This window comes from Carcharodon carcharias, chromosome 14, assembly GCF_017639515.1.
Source record: "Carcharodon carcharias isolate sCarCar2 chromosome 14, sCarCar2.pri, whole genome shotgun sequence".
NCBI classification, from domain to species: domain Eukaryota; kingdom Metazoa; phylum Chordata; class Chondrichthyes; order Lamniformes; family Lamnidae; genus Carcharodon; species Carcharodon carcharias.
In genome coordinates, this window is record NC_054480.1 from 54,897,659 (window position 1) to 54,915,797 (window position 18,139).

Here is an 18,139-nt window from a genome sequence, read left to right on the forward strand (position 1 = left end):
ATTAAAAGTGAAAAATTTGCATTAGTTTTGCTCAAGTAAAGCCAAACTTGTGTAGGCTTTCCAAAGGAAATAACCTCAGGTTGAAATAGTGGTGTGGTGTGGTGTTTGAACTGCACAAATTACTAATTGTAGTATCCAAAGTTTATTCAGAAACAGGCATGAATTAGTAACTGGGCACTTGTTTCACGTTGATTTTTGATCACCTTGGAATTACACAAACATTATTGATTGTGTGACTTAAGAAAAGGCTGTGCACTTTTCCGGCAAAAGACGGCACTTAAGAATGTTAATGCCAAAGGAGTTTGATCTGTGAAAGAGAAGAAATGCCACACATTAGAAGAAAAATAAATAATTTTGAAATGAATCCACTACCAAGAAAACCCACAAACCAACAAAATGCAAAATTCAATATCCAATTTTTTTCTTCCATTATATAAGCAGAAAACTTACTGCAAAATTATAGCAGTTGTACATTTTCAGAGATCTTCATAGCACGTTATGCATGTGCTAAACAATATTTAAATGAATGTGGTGCACTGTCTTTGCCCTCAAATCCATGTTGATTTGTGGATTGACCCAGGTAAGTGATATTTCCTTCTGCATTTCTGTTGAAACTCCCTCCCTCTCCAAAATAAAATCAGTTGAGTGGCATGAATGGGATACCTGCCTCAAAACACATTGGAGTTTAATTATAAAAGTAAATCAACAATGCATTCCTCCCTTCCCTGGATATTAGCTGAAAAGAACGCCACATTCAACTTGGTCAAAGCAGTTTCTACATGCGCACAGAAATGGGATGAAAGTCCAATCATGTGCTTTTCTCTGGCAGAACAATAGTTGCACTTTTGTGTTGGGAGAAACTTGAGATTAATGTAATATTTCCTTTCAGAAACTATTGAGGAAGATGGCTGCACTTATGCTTTCTGTAATGGCATATAGGTTTTGCCCTTGATCCATAAATGGATGCCATGTTAACTTGGTCAGTGGCTGGCTGCTGAAAGCACTGAGAAAAGAGCAGATAGGTCATGGGTATAGGGGAGCAATTATTGCCAGAGAGACTGCATATGAAATGGGGATCATGTATGGGGCAAGGGTAAGAATAAAGCCTGATGTAGGACAATTCTCAAACAGCAGTAAGCACAGAAGTTAATGCCCACAGTGTGTGGCAGCTTGAACCTGCTGGAATTAGAGTCCGGTCCAGCGGTTATTCCATCATGGCTGCTCCGACAAAAACATTCTGTCCTTTACTGGTTTGAGAATGTTATCAAATCTAATAAACATTTATGACATCTGTTGGTGAGATTGTGAATAACTCCCAATTAAGAGTCTGGAGAAATCTTTAGAAAAGATTAATTTTGAAGGTGCAGCCTATTTCACTTTCATGCACATTTCTGTTAATGGAATCGAAACTGAAACTCAAATATTCCATCCAAATCCTTCCTAATTTATACCGGCCTGCTGTCTGAAAGTATGAATTTAAAAAAAACCTGTTATTTCCTATATTAGGAGTAATGCTAAACCCCAATTATATGCAGTCATGAAAAGGATAGAAAGTGCTAAAAATACACAGATCAGTGATCACCTCAATGAAACATTAAGAGGTTAATGTTCAGGTGGGACTCTTCACCCAAATAATTAATCTATATTTTCTTTTTCATTTGCTGTTTGACATGGTGTACAGTTACAGATTTCTTTTTCCCAAATTTCCACCTTATGCAAGCTTTCATTTTATCTTTACGCACAGTCACCTTCTGTATAACATGCTGTGTGACTTTTATTATCTGCACAACTACCAAACTACATCAAGCTAAAAGCAATAACTGTAAGAAGCAGCTTATATTTCATAAAGACTTCCATTACGGTTAAATAAATATGCAAGAAACCATGCAACACTAAATTCTAACGTATATTTCACTTCCTGGTAAATGAATAAGTATTTGTAGAATGCAGGTTGTTCACCAGCAGGAACAGAGTGGGAATTGCAAGTTGCAAGCCTTGCTGCTGATGTCAGTGGAAATTGACTAGCTCATCCCAGCCAGGTCATGCAGTATTTTAGTTCTGTCGCCATTAATCACTTTGCTATTTTGTTCCTTTGTAGATACAGATACAGAGGGTTTTTTTCCAGCAGGGAATTGTGCATGTGCAACACTGACAAGGACAAAGAAATAAAAAGAAACCAAGAATCAAAGTTCAAGAGGTTTCTCACCCTAGCCAGAATAATACCTTACTAGGCGTAATTAATTGGTTACAAAATCTTGAAATTACTGAAGTGGCTTCACTTGAATCTGCTATTAATAGTCTCCAATCTGGTTGTAAATTTCTTTGTTATCATTATCAAACCAACAGACTTTCAATAACCAAATAGATAAATGTGCCTGTTCTCAATTAGACAGACTATATCACATTTGTTTATATTACAGACAAACACCATGGGTTGCAATATGCTGCAGATCAAACTGCCATTTTTCAACTGCAGTGCCCACAATTACTTTAAGAAATATTTTTCAAGGACTGATATTCTACTCTCTCACTTTTGAAATTCTATGTTTCAAATGTGATTCTCATTTTAGTTAATATTTTTTCAAGTGGAGATTTAAGTCCACTAGTTGATAAATAATAACGTCCAGAGGCCCCAGTTCCCTGGTTTATGATTCTGAAAAATCAGGAGACCGTGTAGAACAGAGGTCAACAGTAGTAATAAATGTTGAATATAAAACAGATAATATTGGAAATACAGAGCATGTCAATCAGCATTTGAAAAGAGAAAAGACAGATTATTTGCTTGGGTGTAAAACATTGGGCAGACATTTTGTCAGAATAAACAGATTGTTTGTTGTGACTTCTGCCTGGGAAATTCCAAGAGTGAAAATCTTATTAGAGTAAGAATAAGATTAACTACTGTAAACTGCTAAACAAAAAATGGTTGCATTTCCAAAACTGAATCAAACACTGCTTTAATATGTTCCAAACTTAAAAAAAGTTAGATTTTCCCTGCTTCATATGCTCTGGCTTTGCAATCCTGACACAGATGTTTTTCCTGTAGCTGAACAGGAATGGACACTTTAAAAAGAAGCAACCAAAAGCAACCAAAACTCGCCTTTCTTTACCCTATGGTGTGGGTTTAAATTAATTGAAGACAAATGGGATGAATCACCTCCTTCTGTGTAATGTCCCGTGAGAAATAAGTTTGCATAGTGTAAATCCAGCTCCTAGTCACTGTATATAACTGAAAAATGACAATTTGCCCCTAATTCATTAAAAATTTGGTCATGTGATTCAGAGAGGTCATTGGATGGCTGATATAGGAAATAAACTGTTTCATATTGGAGCAGGTGGAGATACTCTTGTAAGGTTCAGGCTGAGGAAAATTGTTCCAAAAGAGGGAACTTCGCTCTTCATTCTGTCATGCTTTCATTGATTTGGAAGTGCTTCTACTGATTTTCATGTGTCAAATTGGGAATGGTCCTTTTGTCAATATCCCTCACCTTGATGAGCACTGCTGTATGGTGGCCGAGTTTTACTATTAATGATAGAGTTGACCTGTAGACACTTCTTGGGTGGAAACATTAAGTTTATTTACAATATACTCAGCAACAACTACATACATGCTTTCAACTCTAACTCTACACTGACTGCTGAGATAGCCCGAGCTACTCTCCTATTGGCTACTACAGATCATGTGATCTTGCCTAACAAGTATTATTCTTAAAGGTACATTGTACACTAAATAAAACCATAATTACTACATTCCTTCTCCTTTAACTCGGTCATACACATTATATTTACAAGTACGTATTTTTCAAGACAACACAATATTTACACTGGGTAAGGAATTTACGCGTTCAGTCTTTCAGGTAGTTTCCTGGTATGTGTGCAATGCCACAGCTCCACAACTTCAGATTCTTTGTCAGGAACCTCCTTTTCCAGTGTTGCCAGGACATCAGGTGCTTCGGTGGGCACTTGCAGTTCTGTATCCTCAACTCTTACAGGATCATCAGATATTTCAGTCCTGGGTTGAGTTTCCTCAACAGGAGATGCAGACCTGGTCATGATCACTGGTGGAACCAAATCTTGGTGTTTTGTCTCTCTCTTCCTTAAATGGTCAACATGTTTATGAATGAATCATCAGTTAGCTTTTTCATGCCTGCCTCGAACGTTTAAAACACCCTATTGGTCAGTCTGTTTGAGGAAGGATGGTACAGTGCAGTTTTTACATGAGTGATACAGTTGAGGCTGATAAAATGTTGAAACTCAGCATTTGTAAATTCCGTGCCCTTATCGGAAATGGCTACTTCTGGTAGCCCATGAATGGCAAAACTCTGACGCAGTTTCTCAATTGTAGCAGGCGACGTTGGTGATTTCACTTCATATATGTCCAATCATTTTGTATGGGCATCAACAATGAGCAGAAACATTGTTCCCAGGAAAGGTCCAACGTAGTCAATGTGTAACCGCACCCAGGGTCTACCTGGCCACTCCCATGGGTGTAAAGGAACTGTCACTGGCAACTTTTGCAGTTGCTGACATTGCACACAGTGCTTTAATAAACTCTTTATTTTGCCATCCATCCCGGGCCACCATAGATAGCTGTGTGCTGCGGTTTTCATCTGGGAAATTCCTGGATGGGCACTGTGTAGTTCAATTAAAAGTGGCTGCCTTCCCTTTGGAGGAACTATCACTCGTGCTCCCCACAATAAGATGCCATCCTGGCTGGTTATTTCATGTCTTCTGTTGAAGTGCAGCTTCATTTTGTCAGGTACAGGCTCCTGTGATTAACCATGTAGCACTTGTTCACGTACTTGAGATAGAACTGGGTTCCGACTTGTCCAGTCTCTGATCTGTCAAGCACATACCGGTGAGGAACCTAAGAAATTTAACAGTAAGAGAAGTTCCTGTGGAACTGGGACATGTTCATTATTTACTTGTAAAGGCAAACGGTTAAGAGCATTGGCATTTGCGATTTGATTGTCAGGTCTATGTACAAAAGTGTATTCCAATGCTGCCAGAATTAAAGCCCATTGTTGTATTCTTGCTGAGTCTATAGGTGGTAGAGCCTTGTCCTTACTAAACAACCCTAGCAATGGTTTGTGATCTGAAGCGATTTTAAAATGGCGGCCGTGTACGTACTTGTGAAATTTCTTGACATCAAAGATGATGGACAGGCCTTCTCTTTCTATGTGCGAGTATCCCTCTTCCACTGTGGTGAGCATTCTTGATACGTAACCTATTGGCTGTTCTGTGCCGTCGTCCATTCGATAAGCACTGCTCCCAATCCATAGGGAGAATCACCACAGGTCAGCACCAATTCTTTCATCTGGTCATAATGCACTAATAGATTGGACGAGTGCAACAATTGTTTCATCTTTATCAAAGCTTCTTTCTGGGGCACCTCCCAAGACCAACGTTGGTTCTTTTTGAGTAGAGAATGCAGAGGGGCCAGCACTGTAGACAAATTGAGTAAGAAACGCCCATAATAGTTGATCATTCCTAGGAATGATTTGAGCTCTAAGGCATTCCTTAGCTCTCAGTTTGTCCTCACCCAGGTGGTAGCCCTGTGAATCTACCCAGTGACCCAAATAGATTACCTCCCTCGCTTGGAATATGCGCTTTTCTTTTTTAAAAGCACTTCAGCTTGCAAGAAACTTTTTAAGACTTCTTCTAAGTTTGCCAAAAGCTCTTTTTCAGTGAATCCTGTCACAAATACATTGTCTAAATAGACTGCAAACTGGGGCAGTCCCTGCAGTAAGCTTTCCATTGTTCTCTGAAAGGTGACACAAGCAGAGGAGACTCCGAAAGTCAATTGTGTATATTGGTACAATACTTTGTGGGTATTAATTGTGACAAATTTTTGGGAGGCATTACCCAATTCTAGTTGTTGATAAGCATGACTCATATCAAGCTTTGTGTACTAAGTCCTTCCTGCCAGGTTGGCATACAGGTCTTCAATTTTTGGAATGGGGTGCCTGTCCAGCTTAACTACTTTATTAACCGTCAGTTTGTAGTCTCCACAAATTCGGACGCATTGGTCGGGTTTAAGGATGGGGCTATGGGTGCTGCCCATTCTGAGAACTGAACAGATTGTATAATGCCCAGTTTCTCTAGTCTGTTCAGTTCAATGTCGACTTTTTCTTGCAGGCCATATGGCACTGGTCTCGCCTTCATGAAGCGAGGGGTTGCTTCCAGATCCACATGAATCATGGCCTGCAGGCCCTGGATTTTCCCCATCCATCCTTAAAGAACGTAGTGTACTTTCTAAATAGCGCTGGTAGCCCACTTGCTCTCAACTGGAAAATTTCAGCCCATTCTAACTTAATCTCCTTTAATCAATTTCGCCCCAGGAGGCTTGGCCCTTCACTTGTGACCACCATCATGGGTAGCTTTGCTGATTGGCTTCCATAATGGACAGTTACTCTGCTTATGCCTTTTACTTGAACGTCTTCACCTGCATATGTTTTTAGCTTGGTACCTGTTTCTTCTAAGCTTAATTGATGTTCACCATTGTTCAAATATCTGAAGGTATGTTCCCCAGTTACTATAGTGGAAGCTCCCTTGTCCACTTGCATTCTAACAGGTTTGCCATTTACTTTCGCTGTGACAAATATTGGTTCTGTTTTTCCAACTTTCAGATTAAATAATGAGTAAATGTCTGAATTTGTTGTTTCAGGCTCTTTTCCATTGTAGATTTCATTGGGCTTCTTCTTTTGTTTACCAGCCTGCTTGAATCTTTCCTTGCACTGCCTCATCATCTATCCATTTCTATGACAATAGTAGTAACATTACATTCTTTTAAACTGCCAATCACTAAAAGACTGCTTGTTTCCTCCTCTATTAAAATTATTCTTTGATTTCACTGCTAAGTTATTTTTCTTTACTCTTTGGCTAGTGGAGGCTGTTTCTCACTTCTCAGCCGAGTCTTGCTTTTATGCACCTCTTTTGACTGAGGTTTCCCACCTGATATGGAGAATGGCGCCATTTTGTGCACCCTGAATCTCTTCCTGCGCGTTCCATAGCCAGTGCTATCTCGAACACCTTCTTGAAATCCAAATTCACTTTGGACAATAATCTTTTCTGAATAGAGTCCTCATTCACACCACACACTAAATGATCTCTAAGCATATCATTGAGAGTCGTACCGAACTCACAATGTTCCATTAGCTACTTCAACATTTCTACATAGCATGCAATTGTCTCACCGGGGTCTCTATTTCATGAATTAAACCTGAACCTCTGCACCATGACTGAGGGCTTGGGTTGAAAGTGACCCTTCATGAGGTCCACCAATTCATTGAAATTCTTCGAATCTGGGGCACTGGGTGCTGTCAAACTTCGAATCAAGCTGTAGGTTTTTGCTCCCACAAATGCGCAAGAGGATCGATCACCTCTTCTCTTACCCCGTAATCTTGTTTGCTTGATAAAAGAACGTGAGGCATTCTATGTATTGAGTCCAATCATCTGTGGCAGGTTCAAAAGGATCAGTTCTCCCAAATTGTGGCATTTGGAGGGGGCATAACTTCTTCAATTCTACTGGAGCTTGCTACTTTCAATCACTGGGTGAGGTACAGTGCCGATTTCTTTTTAACTTGATTTTTTCTGCTCAATCCTGATTTATCCTCATTGCCAGTTTGTTGTAGGGTGGTGAGTTGTACTATTAATGAGTTGATCAGCAGACACTTCTTGGTTGGAAGCATTAAGTTTATTTATAATATACTCAGCAGCAACTATACACATGCTTTCAACTCCAACTCTATTTCTACACTAACTGCTGAGGTAGCCCGAGCTACTTTCCTATTGGTTACTACAGATCATATGATCTTGCCTAACAAGTTTTATTCTTAAAGGTACATTGCACACTAAATAAAACCATAATTACTACAGGCACAAACAAAACAATTAAAATATCCAATTGTGCCTTATAGCTATAGCACTTGCTTTCTTTTGAATCCAGAGATGCATTTTGCAGCTCTATGTTGAGTAAACAATAAAGATCGATGCCTATACTTTCACCATGAAAGGGTAGCCCTTCTATTAAAACAGAAATAAGATTTAGTTTACTGACAGTACATTTTTTGGAAATATCCAATTTGATTATCAGCCAACAAACACGCGTCTGCTTTCCTATTATTGCCACATTTTTCTACTCTTATAGTGCATTTGGATTGCCAAGTAATTGTCAACAGCAGCTTTGAAATTAGTAGCAATGCAGCAATATAAATAAAATAATATAATGCTACTTGAGATGGTGCACATGGGAAAAACAGGTGGCATCAATTTGCACCTGACTGGAGACTCATGTGAGATCGAAGCAGCCATCGTGGGGTGAGGAACTGAATTACTCACACTCAGTCCAGACCAGACAAATGCTTTTATGGTCCCTAATCTACTGAAAACCTTCCCAAGCTCGTCAGCAAGATACCAGCTTCCTGAAAACAGCTGTTGTTGACCATTTGTGCATAACACAGTTGTTTTACATGGCTCCAACTGCTATACAAAATGCTGCATTTCATAAACAAAAAGTGTAGACAGCAGTGAATGCCACAGCTGGTATGCAGAACTGCTTCACATTACATGCAGCATTAGAAATGTCTCCAAAATGATACCATTTGGTGTAATACAAGAGGTGATAAATAATTTCAGCTTTCCACCTCCTCACCTAGTAAAATTGACTTTCTTCCTCTGATCTGTGTAAATATTGTTATTCAAATGCTTTGAAGGCTATTTTGACTAATCTATTGTATCTAAAAGGTGCATTGTCTTTGTGTTTGGCAAACATTTTATTTGAAGAAAAAAGAGCCAGAAGAGTTAAGCTTATTTTTTTCATGATGACGTCAAAGGCAAATGACACAATGATTCATTTTGTTGAGATTTGTGTCCTTAGAGATAGTGTAGCTGTAAGCAAAATATCAAAGGTTTGCCAAACTCTTTCTAATGGGACTTATTGAGCTCCCTTTAATTAACCTCTGCCTTGTCTGCCGTTACATGTAGAACTGGAAATATAAAGACCTTTTCCTGATGCTATGTATTCCACCCAGTATATTTATAATAGATTAGTAAGGACTGAATCATACTAATGTGTTAGTTAGATTAATAAAGTTAGTTCTGTAAGTAATATATTTAGTAGATATAGTGGGTCTGAGATGGGGACCATCTCACTGTATTTACTTTCATACAATGATACAATACTTAACAGAGCTCGAAAATGTTTGCTACTTACCACAATACAGGGGAGGACAGTTGACAAATTGACAATCAAAATGGGGGTCTCATTTTTATACAAGACAAAATCAAAACACACTCTATGAAACTCACTTTCTAATTTCAAAATTTGCCAGAAAAATCATCAATTGATAGGAAATCATAATATGCATATTTTAGACTAATGTATTAGCAATATTAAAAGAAATAAAATCCTGCCCCATATAACAACAGAGGTTTGAACTCTGGAATGGCAAGATCAGAGACCTTTTCTTTCCCCAACTGTGATTCAGCTTGTGGCTCCATAGTGATGCCAACTGAGATCCATTTCCTTCCATGGAATATTAGAATGTTTGTATACCTTTTCAACTAGTCTTCAGTGGATATTTTCAGGAAATATTTGGTTAAGATACATAGGATGGAAGTGTGAATAAAATTAACCAAATACCATCACAAATATTGATGGGTCAAAGGCTTTGCTAAAAATAACTACTGTTTTGGTCTTTTTTTGTACCAAACATTTCAACTTGCATCAGCTCTGCTGGCCTTCCCCATTATTGAAATTGGAAAGACATCTTTTATAATACATTTCTACAAAGAAGCTATTGTGTTAAAAAGCCTGGTGTGTTAGCGTTAATTATGTTTTTATATTGGTCGACAAACAGTGCATTCTTGCACAGACATCTAATAAAATACTGCTTTATCCAAATATCAAACCTTTTTTTGGTGGTGCTTGGTTAAATGTATTTATTTGTGATGTGCTAGATTTATTAGCTGATACCTGCAATTATTTTCACTAAGATATAATTCAGTTGTCAGAATCTAGCTCAGCCAGAAGATTAAAATTGTGTGAGGTGCTTCACCACGGAGCACAAAACAATGGGGGTTTCAAGAAGTAATCACGTCTCTGTGAAAAAAATGGGATTAATTAGTGCTGTACATGAACAGGCAGCATGCTCATTAAAACCTTGTGCGGTACCTCTTGATAAACTGCCACTTTAAGTGCTGGCATTAATGTGATGAGACAAAGACTTTATTTCACACTCTTTGCTGATTATATCTTACTTAAAGCCACTTAAATTGACTCTCAAAGGTTCTTTGGAATGTAAAGACTCAAATTATCTCAGGAAATCACCAGGATACTGAAGCTCACCATTTCTGATAAAAATGCAGCCAATCAACATTAGATCAAAACACCAATGACAGCCTTGATTAACTCTGAAAGACCTACACAAAATTATTTTTCACATGGAATCATTGCATTATATTGGCAATGTATATTTTGTTAAGGCTTGTGTACAGTGCCACTGCATTACTATAATCTGACAGATTATACTACTGATTCCTAATAAAAATTGTCTGAATGCTGAATTTTTGATAAGCTCCAACTAAGTATGAACCAAATGATAAATATAAACCTCCTGTTGTTAACAATGATACCGAAAAATACCCCTACTTTACCTCATGTTAAGATGGAAGTCTTTATTGCCGCATATTAAATTATCTTCAGATTTAACATTCTTCAGATTGTGTTTTGGGTAAAAAAATAAATGCATATGCCTTCAGGCATTAAAATAGTTAAGAACATGAAGAGGAAGAAACTTTCGGCGACAATATTTCCACAAAGTGAGACCTATACAGATTGCAGTAAGTTCTGGATGCCATCTTGGGTCTTCAAGCTGGAGAAGAAACTTCTAACAAACCCATTTTATAGTTATATAGTGCCTTTAAAATAATAAAATAGCCCAAGCAATGTTTCCTTTAATGTTTCTCCTGAGTGTGCAGGTAATTTATATAAGAGCCTGGCTTATTTAAATTTTTTTGAGCTTAAGTTAAAGGGGCTGATTTATGCACAGCCAGCATGAGGTTTTTGGATTGCCATGCACCTGTGTGGCCACATACAGCTTAGAGGGAACACTGGTCCGAAGATGCCGCATGCGAGCATAATAAAGCAAAGTTAAATATCAAATCATGTAATGTGATAATGGGAAAGTTGGTCAAAACCTTAATCAAAAAGATAGGTATTAAGGAACCTCTTAAAGGAGGAAAGACAGTTAGGAAGGCAGAGAGATCTAGTGGGGGAATATCAGAGGTTAGGCAAATAAAGGCCTGGCCACCAGTAGAACAATTAGAATTGGGAATGCTGAAAAGGCCAGAATTAGATGAGTGCAGATATCTCAGGAGGTTGTTCGGCTGAAGGAGATTAGAGAGATAGGGAGGGGAAGGACTATGGATGGATTTGAAAACAAGGATGCAAATTTAAAAATCAAGGCATTACTTGACTTGGAGCCAAAGTGGGTGGGAGTTGAATGGACATGTGCAAGTAAGGATATGGGCAATCAAATTTTGGATGACCTCAAGTGATTAAAATGTGGGAGCCCAGCCACAAATGAATTGGAATAGTTGAGTGCAGAGTTGAAAAACTGCATGAAAGAGCGTTTCAGCAGCATATGAGCCGGGGCAGGGGGTGGGAGGCAATTGGGTGATGTTAGAAAGGTAGAAATAGGCGCTCTTAATGATGACATAGATATGTGGTCTAATGCCCATCTTGGAGTCAGGTATGACACCAAGGTTGCAAACAGTCAGGGAGAGAGATGGAATCAATAACTAGGGAACGGAATTTGGACAGGGGACCGAAGACAATGGCTTCAGATTTTCCAATATTTAATTGAGGAAATTTTTGCTAATCCAGAACTGAATCCTAGATAAGAAAGCTGATAAATTAGCAATAGTGGAAAAGTTGAGAGGTGATGCTGTGGTAGAGCTAGGTGCTGTCAGCCTACATGTGCTTTCAGATGATAGTGCCAAAGAGCAGAATGTAGGTAAGAAATAGGAGAGAGCAAATGATAAAAAACAAGTTCTGTCGAAGGGTCATGAGGACTCGAAACGTCAACTATTTTCTTCTCCGCCGATGCTGCCAGACCTGCTGAGTTTTTCCAGGTAATTCTGTTTTTGTTTTGGATTTCCAGCATCCGCAGTTTTTTTATTTTTATGAGAGCAAATGATAGATCCTTGGGGACGTGGGGTGGGGTGGGGGGCACTAGAGAACCTTTAACAAAAACAAAAAATGCTGGAAAAACTCAGCAGGTCTAACAGTACCCTTGGAGAGAAAGGCAGAGTTAACGTTTCGAGTCCATATGACTCTTCTTCAGAGCAGAACCTTTAGAGAACCTTTAATTGCTGGCTGTTAAAATGAAGCTTTTTGATTGTGGAGCTGCTTTTGATCTTAGTAGATATTATTTCTGTTAACCATTAGCATTTCATTATAGAAAAGACTAAACATGAAGAATGCCAAAATTTACAAAAATGAACATGGCTAAAATTAGTGTACAGAAAAATAAGAGATGATTTCATTGAAACATATAAAATTCTTAAGGGGATTATTCGGGTAGATGCTAGCAGGATATTTCCCATGGCTGGAGAGTCCAGAACTGGGGGCCACAGTCTCAGAATAAGAAGTTGGCCAGATGCAGAGAAGTTTCTTCACTCATGATTCACTTGTGAATCTTTGGAATTCTCTATCCAAGAGATCTGAGAGTCATCGAGTCTATTCAAGACAGAGGCCGATAGATTTTTGGATATTAAAGGGACCACAGGCTATGGGGATGGCACTAGAAGTTGGGGCTGAATTTTAGAGGAGGGCATATTGCTCACCCTCTCCCTCACCCTCCACCGGCACCGCTACGACTGGTGCTCAACAAGGTCACACCGCAGCAATAAAGCACAGCCAGCAGCTCGAACAAGGTGAGAATAGGTCTTCTGCCGTTCAGAGGGACAAATTCCTGCCCACAAGAACCAACAGCGATCAGATTGGCCGCAGCTCTAGCAGCCCCAGAAGAGCTAAAACTCAGTAGCGTGTGCCGCTGGCAGTGCAATCAGGATCCTGCATAAGGAGTACATGGATCCCAAAGTGAGGTTAGGTGGGTGGGGATGGCTCGGAGAGCCTAGCAAAGGGGCAGAGGGTACTGGGTGTCATGTTGTTATAATGATGTAAAGGCAAAAATCACTCATAAAGAATTGGGTAAACAGGTTGTGGGTTCATATTCTTAGACCAGGCACATGAGAACATTTATACATAGATAGAAAGCTTGAAGACATCAGCAGCAGAACTGTGAGGGTGTGTGCTCTGCGTAAACTCAAAATTGAAACATATGACACATTTCCTTTTTAGTGATGTCATGCTGCTATCCCTTAAAGACTCATTGCAGTGAAGGGTGGGGGCGGGGGGCAGGGTTGAGCCCAGGCAGAAAGGAACAAAGGGGGCATAACATTTTGGGGGACCTGCCCTCAATGGGCACAGACCACCCCCCAAAGGACGTACACCCGACCTTCCTGCCTTTCAAGTAGTTTGCTTAAAAAAACAGCCTACCCACTCCCTCGAGCCATTTTATAGCATGGGTAGCGTAATATTTGGCTTGGTAACAAGCTCAATTGCTCATTAATTACTTATTTAAAAATGGCAGGTGGGTTGTTTTCGCATCCACATCATATTATGGGGGCTGAATTGGAGCGTTTGGGTAGGAAGACTGTGGGCAAGCTCCTTGTCATATTTAATGTGCCCCCACTCCCCCAGCCACTCTGCGCCCTCCAAGCTAGCCAAAAACCCAGAGGAGGAGCTGTAAAATCCAGCCCATGGAGTCGAGGGCGAAGTTCAGCCATTATTTTATTGAATGGCTCAAAGGTCTTAATGGCCAAATCCTCCTTTCGTTTCTTACATTCTTAAAGACAAAGCTATGACTCTATTCCCCATCACCTATCCTCCTCATGATTTCTCAAATAATTTATTGGTGTTAGCTATTACAATTGGCACTTCTAATCCTAATAACAGGTGGAATTTGTGGGTTTAAATCCAGAATCCTTTTTTAAACTATTAAATAAAAATTTTAATTTTACCAAGACTTTGTGAGGATTGTAATGAAATATTTCAAAGCTCAATGTGCTTATAAAGCAAAAAAAACCCCTCAACTTTAGAAGCAGGACTTATCAATGTATATTTAGAACAATTCACAATTTGTGTTCTGAAAAGATTCAAATCCTCCAAAACCAACTCATTAAACCATAACACACTACTTACTCTAGGCAAATTGACAATATTACCCTGAAAACAGGTGAAAATCCTATAAACTGACAGGCATGGTCAGGGGCGGGATAACTGTATGAGTACCAGAAAGCTGTCTCCTTGACTACTAATGGTCAATAATCAAGATCAAGCTACCATGCCAACATCAGCTCTATAAAAAAGTACCACTGTTGTTTATTTTTTTGTTAGAATTGCCCTCGCTATAATCATTTAAAATGACCGGAATTTGCAATCTTGCACATATTTTCTTTCAAATTGCAGTGATAAAATTGTACTTATAAAAATACACATTTGTTGTTTTGATAGCAATTACGGAAACAGCTGGCAAATCTCCAACAGGATTGACCAAATGGCAAGGCATAAGCCGCCATTTTAATTCTAAAGGGGCATTTTCATATGTAATCAGATTGGATGGTGAATTAACTCAAACTGTTCCAACAAATTATGGATAACTTGGTTGTAAGACTGTGTTTTAGATCCATTGTAATTTCACCCAAGTGTATTACCATATGCACTAAATCTATTGTCGTGGCTGTACAGGTGGGATCATATTGTGACTCTTTAAAAACCTATGGGCGGGATTTTCCATCCCCGCCATGATCTGACCCACCACGGGGGATGCTGTGGGCCAGCCAAAAGCCCATTGACTTTCGGCGGGACAGGATAATCCCAGAAAATTCTGTCCCGTGTTTTCAAAAGCTACACTTTAAAAGGTTTAAATTCGAGATGACTCCTGAAGACCACCGGATGATTTTATGGATTACAAAGCATTATCTTGTCTCTAGAGAGATTAAAGAGGACCCTTTTTTTGATATGACTCAATGTTTGTCAGATCAGGAGATAAATGAAACCCCACCATCACCCTCATTGTAAAAAAATGCATATTTGCCTTTTCAGACAAATGGGAGAAGAATCCAACTGCGAATGGGGTTACCACAATACCTTAGTTGGACCATGATTCGACACTGACCTAAGGCCACATGATACAGTGGTCATCTCTGCTAACGGTTATTAACAGAAGTTCTAACTGGCTTTTGAAAGAAACATCTTAAGATGCATCAAGACTGATTTCCTTCAGAGAAAGAGTCCTGCAGATAGTCATTAGCCACTGCAGCCAGCTAACCAGCTAAGTATATACCTGTAACACATTGCAAGTGGAACAAGAACTCTGTCCTCTAACCTGGCCTCCACCAAGTTCGCCTGAGTTCTCAACTTCTGGCAGATCCACTACAGTAGCCTTTGTAGTCATGGAGAAATCTGTTTTCAACATCTTCACTTCACATCATCTCAACCAAGAAACATTGGGCCTGCAATGAAATAGAGACTGAGTTAAATTCCATTTTTATACTTACTGTTTTACCTTCAACTGTATGTAGATTTTGTGTCTGTGATAGTGTGGGTGAGTCTTGTAAGTGAGACATCAAGCTTTTGTTTAACCTTCATGGCCAAGTGTGTGTGAGAAATAAAGTAACTTTCTTCGTTTTTAATACACAAAAACTTGCTGCTGAGTTATTTAAATTATACAATCACTCCGAGGGAAAGAAAATGCACGCATCCACGTACAAATATATTTGCTCACGGGCAACAAGAGGTAATACCTTCAAATTGTCCATGAAACCATGGGCAGTAGCATCCGATGGAGTGGCAACTGAATTAGATTGCCACTCCACTCGAAAATACTTAGTGGAAGATCCAGGTGATCCTATCTTGCCCGATCTTCCAACAGGTAAGATCTGTGCAGTGCAACTTGCACCCAGGGACTACCATCAAGGGCAGTTCAGTTGTAAATAATTAATCCACACCCCCTTTTTTATGGCACTAGCTCCCTAAACCAGGTAAATTTAAAGGTCTAGCTAGGTTTAAATAACTTTGACAAGCCAAGAAGAAGGTAAGCGTATAAGGTAAGTGGATAGGATTTGGGGAGCGGTGGGGGGTTGGGTCGGGTTGGTGGGTTGGGGTTGGAGGTGGGGCAGGTGAGACTGGCCTCAACAGGACAGGGAGTTGAGCCTGGCCGGGGGGTGGGGCTGGGGTGTGGTGGGACTCTTCCACCCCCACAGTAACTCCCCATCCTCCCGACCTTCCCCCCAAAGGCCCGAAATCTGACCTCCCCCAAGGCCTGACTCCTGACCTTCCCCCTCCCCCAAGGTCCACCTGCCAACCTCTTCCCCCCGGCCCCCTTAATAGCTGGGCCTGACTCCCCTCCCTCCACCCCCCAAAGCCCAATCCTAACCTCCACACTACCACCCCTCTGCCCGACCCCCGGCCAGGCTTAACTCCCCGTCTGTTGAGGCCAGACTCACCTGCCCCACCCCCAACCCCACCCCACCAACCCGACCCAAACCTACACTGCACCCCAAGTCCTATCCACTTACCTTATACATTTACCTTCCCCTTGGCTTGTCAAAGCCCTTTAAGCCTAGATGGACCTTTAAACTTACCTGTTTTAGGGCAGCTCTTGCCATAAAAAAGGGGGTATGGATTAATTATTGGAACTAAACTGCCCTCAATGGTAGTCCCTGGGTGCAAGCTGCACTGCACAGATCTTACCCTTTGGAAGGTTGGGTGAGATAGGATCACCTGGAATTCCATGTAAGTACTTTTGAGCAGAGTGGCAATCTGACTCAGTTGCCACTCCATCAGATACTACTGCCCATGGTTTCATGGACAATTTGAAGGTATTACCTCTTATTGCCCGTGATCAAATATATTTGCATCTGGATGTGTGCATTTTCTTACCCTTGGAGTGATTCTGTCATTTAAATAACTCAGCAGCAAGTTTTTGTGTATTAAAAATGAAGAAAGTTACTTTATTTTTCACACACAGCGGGGGAATAGTTGGGAGCCTGGGGGAGTCCCGTGTGGGAGTGTGGCGGGAGTCCCAACGGGGTTTTTTGTGGGCCTGTACAATAGTTATCCAGAAGCTAGGAGTGGTTTTAACTTTTCTAACATTTTCTGGGTAACTATTGATGTAACCCAGTCTGAAGTTTGCGATTTAAATTGCATTTTCAGATGCTTCCCTATGTAGAGTAATTATCAATCGCACATTTGCAGTTCCTGGGCAATTGCCATGGAGTCCTTACTTGGGGGGCGGGAGGGTGGGGGGCTGGTCTTCAATCCCACCTTTGCGGTACCCCCACTTACATTGCCCTGGTACTCGGAAATTATGGCTCTATTTAACACATTAAAATCCTACTATTTCTGTAATGCACAGGGCTGATTTGTGATCTGGTTCATTCTATGCCAATTTACTACATGTAAATACTTACAGTTGTACAGGAAATTTCTTAAGATGACAAGAGTATCTTCTGAAAAACAAAACAGTCATTTGAAATATACAGAAACGCAGTCAGCACTTCAGTGTGAAATATAGTTTAATAATTTAGGTGGGAGTCATCATCAGAACAAAGGGATTGTGTGCTGGAAACATGAAATATACTGTTATAGCTAAACCAGGTTTACTGGAAAAACACTACAAATGATCATAGAAACTTGCATTTATGTAGCACCTGTAAGGTACAGAAATATCCCTAGCACATTTCTGAGGCAGAAGAGGGGTTTTGGGGTGGGGGGAGCTACTTCCATTATTTTGTTACCTCATTATCTGATGCAGCGTTCAGCTACCTTCACGTGTCAGGCTGTTTCGGTTACATTTACTTCCTCATTCTTAAGGGGTGTTAGGAGGAGGTTCCAGTGAGTCACATGTGCACAACTGGCCCATGAGTAGACCAGCCTGTCACAGTTCTAAATAAACTGTTTGCTTCAGTGAAACACACTTATCAGGATCATTCATATCATAATCTACATTCTTCCTGGAGGTCTAACACAGTAAATTATTCCTTCCTTATTTCTATATAATTTCTACTATTG

At 40.0% G+C, this 18,139-nt stretch overlaps 1 long non-coding RNA gene across 1 annotated transcript; it reads right to left on the minus strand.

Annotated features, from left to right (window-relative positions):
* Nucleotides 1–250: 250 nt before the first annotated feature.
* LOC121286810 lies at nt 251–17,920 on the minus strand. Its single transcript, XR_005945068.1, has 4 exons — nt 17,866–17,920; nt 17,539–17,577; nt 15,411–15,579; nt 251–307 (listed from the first exon to the last, which is right to left on the minus strand). It is a non-coding gene; the product is annotated as an uncharacterized LOC121286810 (long non-coding RNA).
* Nucleotides 17,921–18,139: the final 219 nt, after the last annotated feature.